The sequence below is a fragment of the Dermacentor silvarum genome, chromosome 1, assembly GCF_013339745.2.
Source record: "Dermacentor silvarum isolate Dsil-2018 chromosome 1, BIME_Dsil_1.4, whole genome shotgun sequence".
Classification (NCBI taxonomy): Eukaryota; Metazoa; Arthropoda; class Arachnida; order Ixodida; family Ixodidae; genus Dermacentor; species Dermacentor silvarum.
In genome coordinates, this window is record NC_051154.1 from 395,216,703 (window position 1) to 395,224,897 (window position 8,195).

The following is an 8,195-nucleotide window of genomic DNA, read 5'->3' on the forward strand; positions in this document are numbered from 1 at the left end:
GTGTGCTTGAAAAGATTTTCAATTCTGGAACTTTATGGGGTTAATGCTGTTATAAATTTGGACCAACATGCATGCATTGGAGCCCTCGTCTCCAAGCCGTTCCAGGAATAAAATCACGCACTCGCAATCTTCCACACACACGAACATACTAAATATTACCGTGACTGTGAGCAAACAGCTGATAATTTTCTCCAAACATTTTCAGGAAGCGTGCCCAATGTGATTGATCAGCTGCACCAGGGCAGGCAAAGTAAAATACGAGAAAACACGAGAAAGTAAATGGCCTATTATTCAGGAAATTCTTTTTGTGGGCGACGAGGTCTGGCTCTCCGTGGCCACAGGGACAGTGGCCCCATGGATTTAAGCATAGCCCCCGCTGAAAATAGAGGTATTTTCAAAGCGCTTCTTCGCATGCGAGCTGATTGTGGAGATACATATCTGAAGAACCATGTGGAAAGTTGCCTCGTATTTAAGCCCAGATGCACAAAACCAAATTATAGAAATTTGTGGCGAAATTATCTAAGAAAGCCTAGTTGCAAAAGCAGGCTGCTTCTCCATACTTCCTTACGAAACGACGGACATCGCTGGAATATAACAGCCTACTGTTTGTGTAAGGTGCCTAAACAAGGATGCCAACGACCTCGAGGGAGTGTTTTAGGTTTTAGCACCGGAATAGATGCCCTCACTCTTTGCGACTGCAAGTTCTATGTAAATGTGTAAAAATCGTTCCGGATTCTAGTCACCCTTCCAGTGACCACTGCCAGCGCAGAGAGAATATTTTTAACAAGAGTTTACTAAAAAATACTTCAGCTCTACAATGTCTGTGGAACGCATGGTTAGACTGGTGCTTCTATACACCCACTGAGACGTCGTCATCAACGTGTCCGAAGTCATTGACCGCTTCGCTCAACTTCCCCGCCGAGAGAAGTTTGTCCTTTAGATAGCGAAGCAGCAAAAATCAATGCAAGTAAAAAGCTCTGTTCCTTCAGTCCATAAGGTCGTAATTATGAAAACGTATGACTGTTCGTTACCTTTTCCACAGCTAACCACAGAAACTTTAGCCGTTTATTCTAGCAGTTAGCATCATGATCAAAATTATCATGCGAATACGAAAATTACGAGGACATCAATAACCAATTTCGACCGACCATTGCTCATTGAAAGCCTGGTACACGCGGCGTTTGCCAAAACTAACTGGGATATTGGGTAGTTCAAATTGGCGCATCATCTGTGGCTTTCGTTTGTCCTTTTCTTTCCTTTTTAGCTATCTGCTTTTATTTCTTTTTTGAAACGAAGCAAAACCCTCCTTAAACGTTGGGTGCAGAGTAAGTGTTGCCGCTATGCAGGCAGTTAAATTACACATTTTCGTACTGATTTCTGCATTATTCCTTTATTATTCTACCTGTATGGTGCTGTCGCGACCACTGCGTGGCCCAAGTACATATCACGATTTCTGCGATCATAGTTTTGTTCTTGCCTAGATCATCTGTCTTTCTGTGCGCAATGTTTACTATCTCTAACTCCGCAACGTGTTTATTTGTCTTGTTTCACGCAGAATATACAGGGACGTTTGCCTAAATACGTAGATTTATTGGAGACTTAGGCGTATATTTAATTATCTTGTTGCGAGGTGTTGTGTATACAAGCAGTGAACTTTGTTTCCAGCGACTCTTTTTTGCCCTTTAACGAGTTGTATCTTCGCATTTGTATATTCCATTCTATCTTCGCATTTCTAATGTATATTTTGCAGAACTCCTGCTTTTATGTGACTGCCACAGATACGAAGATGAGAGGATTGCCCTTCGGTACGCTTTGGGGCACTTAGACCACTTGCCTTTTACGGAGGAAAAGATCTTGGGCGCGTGGAAGCGAACATCCTAAGGTTAGTGCAATCTTTCGTAATTAGCAGGGTCGTATATGTAGCCCCCTACCTGAAATTCACCAAAGCAGAGAAAGACAAGGTCGAGATCATTATTAGGAAGGGGATCAAGACGGCTCTCGGTTTTCCCCCGAACACATCAACGAACAAAATCTTAAATTTAGGGGTGTCCAACACCTTAAGGCTCATTCACACCGGCGACTGAGAGTGGTCGCGCGACCAAGTTGGTCGCAAAGCGACCAGTCGCAAATGGTCGCAAATGGTCGTTTTTCTCGAAAAGCGACCATTTTGGGCCAGTCGCTCACTGCGCGATTTTTCAGTCGCGCGACCGTGGTCGCAAAGCTGCTCAACCAATCAGCGCCGTGCCGAAAGTGATGTGTGTCGTCGTCCACGCCAAATGCAATGTCCGCGTCACGATATGAAGGCGATAGGCCGGTAATTGGTGTCTTGTCTTGTGATTCTGGGACTCAACAGTTGCAGCAACGTGTCGAATGTACGCGGTCGCATTCGATGGAAGCTAAACAGCAGGAAAAGAAACCACAACACAAACCCTTTTTCCAGCTGCCGTTCGTTGGATGAGCACGCCACCCAAAGGTAAACAGCGGGTGAACAGCTTTGCTTTAATAATATGCACCGAATAACACGCAATGCGAACTAGAAATTACAACTTGCTCTCTCTCGATAATACTCGTTGTCATGCGTACAAAGTTCGGGCAGGAGGCGGCTTGCGTGGCCGGTCACTTCACACGAGCGGAGGCACGGGCGCACCCACGAGCGTCGCTTTTTCTTCGGAGGCTTCCGCGCTGCCACAGCTGACACCCCGGCGGAGCACATCAGCACAGGGACGGCGTCTTCCTGCTCGCTCGAATCAAAATCCAGCCATCGCTCGAATCAAAATGCATGGCTGTTGCCGGAACGCGAAACCAATTTACAGAGTGCCAGCGAAGTGCGCGCTAACTGCGTAGATCCCTAGAATTCTCGCTGAAGAACGAGAATGTCCGGGATTGCGACTTGCAGGTCGCGCTCAGCCGGGCTTGCCGGTGTGAACATCAGTCGCCTTCGGTCGCTTTTTGTTCGCGAGTCGCAAATGATCGCGCGACCTCCTCAAGTCGCCGGTGTGAATGAGCCTTTAGACGACCCGCCGCGGTAGCTCAGTCAGCTAAGGCGTTGCGCTGCTGAGCTCGAGATCGCGGGATCAAATCCCGGCCGCGGCGGCCGCATTTCGATGGAGGCGAAATGCAAAAACGCCCGTGTGCTTGCGTTGTAGTGCACGTTAAAGAACCCCAGGTGGTCAAAATTAATCCGGAGCCCTCCACTACGGCGTGCCTCATAATCAGAACTGGTTTTGACACGTAAAACCCCAGAAAGAAGAAGAAGCCTTTAGACGAGCTCATTGAAGCGGCGACAGTATCGCAATATCAGAGACTGCTGCGCACTCAGACTGGTAGAAGGATCCTGGAGCGGCTGGGGTTCGAGCCCCAGGCACGTTCCAAGCAGACAGGAAAAGTCCCACCGCGAGTCAGGGACAGGCTGAGAATACTCCCGTTGCCCAAGAATATGCACCCGGTGCATCACGAGGGCAGGCGATGGGACAGATCTGAGGCGCTGCAGAAAAGGCTGCAAGGCAGGCAGGATGTGATATACACGGATGCGGCCGAATACAAGCAAGGCAAAGTATACGCAGCCGTAATTACACGCGAAAACGGAGGCCCTATCTCGTGCTGCGCGTCAGACATTTAGGAGCAACGGAGGCGGAAGAAGTCGCCATTGCGCTGGCTTTCACTCAAAAGAATGTGAGAGTTATTGTTAGTCATTCAAAATCTGCAATCAGAAATTTTGATGCGGGCAGGATCTCCGCCGCAGCTGTACACATATTAGCCGTCGGACAGCTCCCGGCGGAGCAGGTTTCGCTAATCTGGACACCGGCTCATCAGGGTTTGCGAGGGAACGAGAAGGCGCACGCACTCGCCCGAGGTCTCACTTTCCGGGATTCCAGTGCTGTCTCGACAACACCCCCAAGCAAGGAACCCCTACAGACCGCTGACGAACTGAACACTTTTCAATAAATTCTTAACCATTATAAGCTGGGGCGTAAGACTTACCCGCGAGCGGATAAGAACCTTACCAAAAACGAGGAAGTTATGTGGAGGAAACTGCAAACAGGGGTATTTCCGAACCTACAACTGTTGTGCAAATGGCATCCCTCGGTGTATAGCCCTCGGTGTAGGCATTGTAATGGTATAGCGGACTTAGTCCACATGGTTTGGACCTGTTCCTAACCTTGATGAGCCACATAGATGCGGAGAATCCTGGGAGTCCTTGCTACTCAACGAAGAAGAAAATGCTCAACGGCAAGTCATCGGTCTCGCCCTGACCACCGCCGCGTCCCAAGGGAAGGGTCGACGGTTAGGGAGGATGAGTGTGGGTTTAGGCTGAAGCCTCTACCCCGTCATCTATTTGACGGGTGCAAATAAAGTCTCTTCTCTCTCTCTCTCTCTCTCTCTGGGCGCGTGGCCTCGTGCGTCTGCTATGTGCAGGGCTGCAAAGGCGCTGCTGCATTTTTTGAAGTGCACAAGCCTGTATGACCGCCTGTGACGAAACTCCGCGATGAACGCTTAACTGTAAATGTGCAACGTGTGAACTGTGAACTTCTCTCTTCCTTCTCTTTCAATCCCTTCTCCCCCTTCCCCAGTGCAGGGTGGCCTACCGGGCTCAGCATGGTTAACCTCCCTGCCTTTCACTTATGACCTCTGTCTCTCTCCTACTTTTTATTTGTATTCACTGTTGTGAGTATAATCTCGGTGTAATTACAATACACGACCGGTAACAGCTGCTCTTGCGCAATCTATTGCAACGAGGTAAAGCGTCATTGAGGTTACCCGGCGTTTTTCCAGGGCTCAAGTGATCTATAGCTTCCTCTGTTTTTTTTATGCTAATTGGCATTTCTAATCTTTTTCGGCCTTTCTCTTCTAGTCCCGGCAAAAGGTAAAAGAATTCACTATCGAAACCTTGTTCACATTGCGGTTCCTGTCCTAAAAGTTCGCCGTAATATTGTACAAAGGCACGTTGGACGGTTTCTTTGTGCCGTACAACTACATTTTGGTATGTTATCGCATTTATCTCTTTTCTCGCGGCATAGCTCTTTTCATCCGAAAGCGAGCGCTTTGTAGGTTATTCCGCACACCATAAACGTCCTGCGCCTGCGCGTATAATTGCACCACGATATTTTTCTTGATCAACAAGTTTCAACTGTGCTTTCGTTTGTTTTATTTATTTTGCGAAACACCCTGGATGGTTGCTCTCCATGCTTAAATAAAAGTTGAGCTCACTTTGTAATTTCATTTCTTTTCTTTTTTCTTGGTGATGTAAAACACTAGATCTTTCTATCGCTGTTAACTTTGTTTCTTGCTTAAAGCACTCCCACTTTTCCGTGTAATCTTTTTGATCGCCCAATAACAGCTATTTGAGGCTATCTTGAATTTTTTTACAAAGGTTTCGTCCTGCAGCAGTTTTTCATTGAATTTCCATAGTCCCCAGTTGAAACTTGACGGCTTTTTTGGACCAAGCGAAAAAAGAACCAAACTGTGGTCGCTAAAATAAACATGCTTGATTTCATAATCACTGCACAATGATATCGCTTCCGCAGAAACATAGACACGATCCAGTCTTGCGTGGCTGTCCCCTTGAAAATGAGTGAACAGAGGTGCATCATTATTGGCTAAAACGTCGCCTACACCCCTAAATTATATTCTTCCACCAGTGCTGCTAAATGTAGCGCACTTACATCGAGACCAGACTGCTTACGGGCTCTGTCTTCCACTTTGCAGACACAGTTGAAGTCTCCCATCATGACTATGGTTCTCTCACACTTCAAGTGACATTCCACGCTTTCAAAAAACGCCCTGCACTCGGCTGTTCTATTTGGTGCGTAAACGCAGATAACACGCCACTTCAAAGTACAAAACAAAAAATCACATTATAATGCGTCTGCTATCATCACTAAATACATTTTCAACAGACATACCAATATTATTTCGGAGAAAAAGCACACAGCCCCCAGCTCTCCCAACAGAATGAGAAACACACACATAATATCTAGTCATGAAAGGTTGCACTAGGCGGTCCGTCCTTTCCTCAGATTCACTCTTTGTTTTCTGAACCGCAATAATGTCGAGATTCTTTTCGATGAACAAGCGGTTAAGCTGACATTGTTTCCTCCTTGCGGTAAGACCCCACACGTTTTTCGTGCCTGCGTGTAAGGGTGTTTCAAGGCGTAACTCCATTTCTACATGAAAGAGATCACAATACATTCACTGCTATTGTCAGCTACGAAGAGTCGCTCACATTGCCTTCACGTGTCTGCAGTCAGCTTGCACGCTTGACAGGCATTTCATCCACAGCTCCGAAGTAGCAGCCTTGTCTCCCCACCACCGTAGTAACCAGTGCAGCTTCTGCAGTAACCAGTGCAGCTTTAGCCGCACCTCCCGGTTATGCGGATCCACAACCAAACAGCGTCGTTCCTTGACTTGAATTTCCGCATACTTCAGCATCTTCTTCGTCGCCTCTGCACTCTCGAACGTCACAGCCCAGACGTGGTTCATCTGAAACGCCCCAAGGCGACCACCTCAGGGAGAAATTCCAGATGAGCCAACGAGTCGCGAAAATCTTCGACACGAAATGGCCTCGCTTTCACGTCGCCGTTAGGAAAAACGGTGTTTGAAGCACACGAACCTGTTGGCAGAGGCGGCAAAACAACGTGGTAATCCTGTTCAACGGTCGCAGGCATCCTGTTTCCGCGGCTTGGCATAGCCGCAAACACCGCCCCTACAGCGCGACATTCAACGTCCGTACCGAAGGGTAGCCGGAAGTAGAATCCGTCACTCTGCTTTACTGTTAATGCGTGTAAATTTGCTCACATTTGTAATAAACGATTTAAGCTTCTTAAGGCACTTAAATGAGGCGTGGCGCATAAAAGCGAATCACGGCATGCAATATTGCACGCAGACATGAATGAAATAACGGTGCTCATTAGATATTTCTGTAAAATGTGAGAAAAATAAAAATACGTGTAGCAAAGCGGGGTTTCGATCCCCGGACCTCTGGGTTATGGGCCCAGCACGCTTCCACTGCGCCACTCTGCTTTTTTTAGGAGCGAAGCTCCTTATAGCGGCACCCGTTCCGTCCCCGTCGTAGCAGTAGTAGTGTGTAACCAGTCTGAGAAAAATGAGAAAAAAAAAATCCGAGGTTGTGTCCGTAGCGCGGAATCGAACCAGGGACCCCTCGCTTCCGAGCGCGCGGCGTTAGCCCACTACGCCACGAAGCGCACATAGACACACGCACCACGATGGCAATAAATACTCAACATTAACGAAAGGCCGCGTTTCTAGCGCGTTTCTAACGCGTTTGTGCTAGCGCGTTACGGCCCGTGTAAGAAGCTGGTGTAAGACGCTGTGGCCTCTCCGCCTTACCTTCAAGGCGTTTCGAACGCGCTGCCCAAGGCGGTGGCAAGTCAAGTTCAAGTCGATGAGCGTTTATGAATACGGGGGGTATACTCTCTCAGCAGTCATGTGATGGCGTCGGCAAACGCGGTGCACGTTCCGGCATGTGTAAATGGCTGCGTAAGACGCTGTGGCCGCTCCCCCTTACTAGAGAGTACTGCACGTTTCTAACGCGTTTGTGCTAGCGTCCCCTTAAGCGGGAGATCCGATGATTCCCTCCGGAGCTTCGCCCACTCATCATCATTCACCCCGTGGATATGCTGTGACTTTTTTTTCTTTATTGCCACTCTTCGACATATAACAGCACAGAATGCCATGAACACTACATAAGAAACAGCAATGTACGTATACATTTGTTGCCGTCGGCTACTGTGGCATGACGTTGTCTCATTAAAGTTCCTTGAGTGCGGTCAGGGGTTCAACCCTGGACAAGCCACTCGGGAACAGGCTGTTGTGACTTCTGCCCCTCTAAATACCACTGCATATGTTCACGGAAGTATATACGCGCTGGTCGGGCATCAGGGTCACAGTGGTAACCCGCCATCCTCTAGCGCCATAAACAGTGGAGGCCCGTAAGCATTATCAGGTCGTACGGGAATCCTTCGTCATCATCTATTGTCAAAAACCTGATTCCGTGGTGATCTATCAATAGCACCTTTTTAAAGTCCTTTGTATCACGTCCCAAAAAATAGACACCCTCCCAACAGTGCACGAAGACATGATCTATGCTTTCCGTTTTTTTTACAAATAAGGCAGTGGGTTCCCCATGGCATGTAGGACTTGAGTTGTTCAAGAAAGGTTTTAACGCGTAAAGTACT

The 8,195-nt window shown here is 47.9% G+C and overlaps 1 non-coding gene across 1 annotated transcript; it reads right to left on the bottom strand.

The window, feature by feature from the left end:
- Positions 1 to 6,948: 6,948 nt before the first annotated feature.
- On the bottom strand, positions 6,949 to 7,020 carry Trnam-cau (transfer RNA methionine (anticodon CAU)). The gene has a single exon. It is a non-coding gene; the product is annotated as a tRNA-Met (tRNA).
- Positions 7,021 to 8,195: the final 1,175 nt, after the last annotated feature.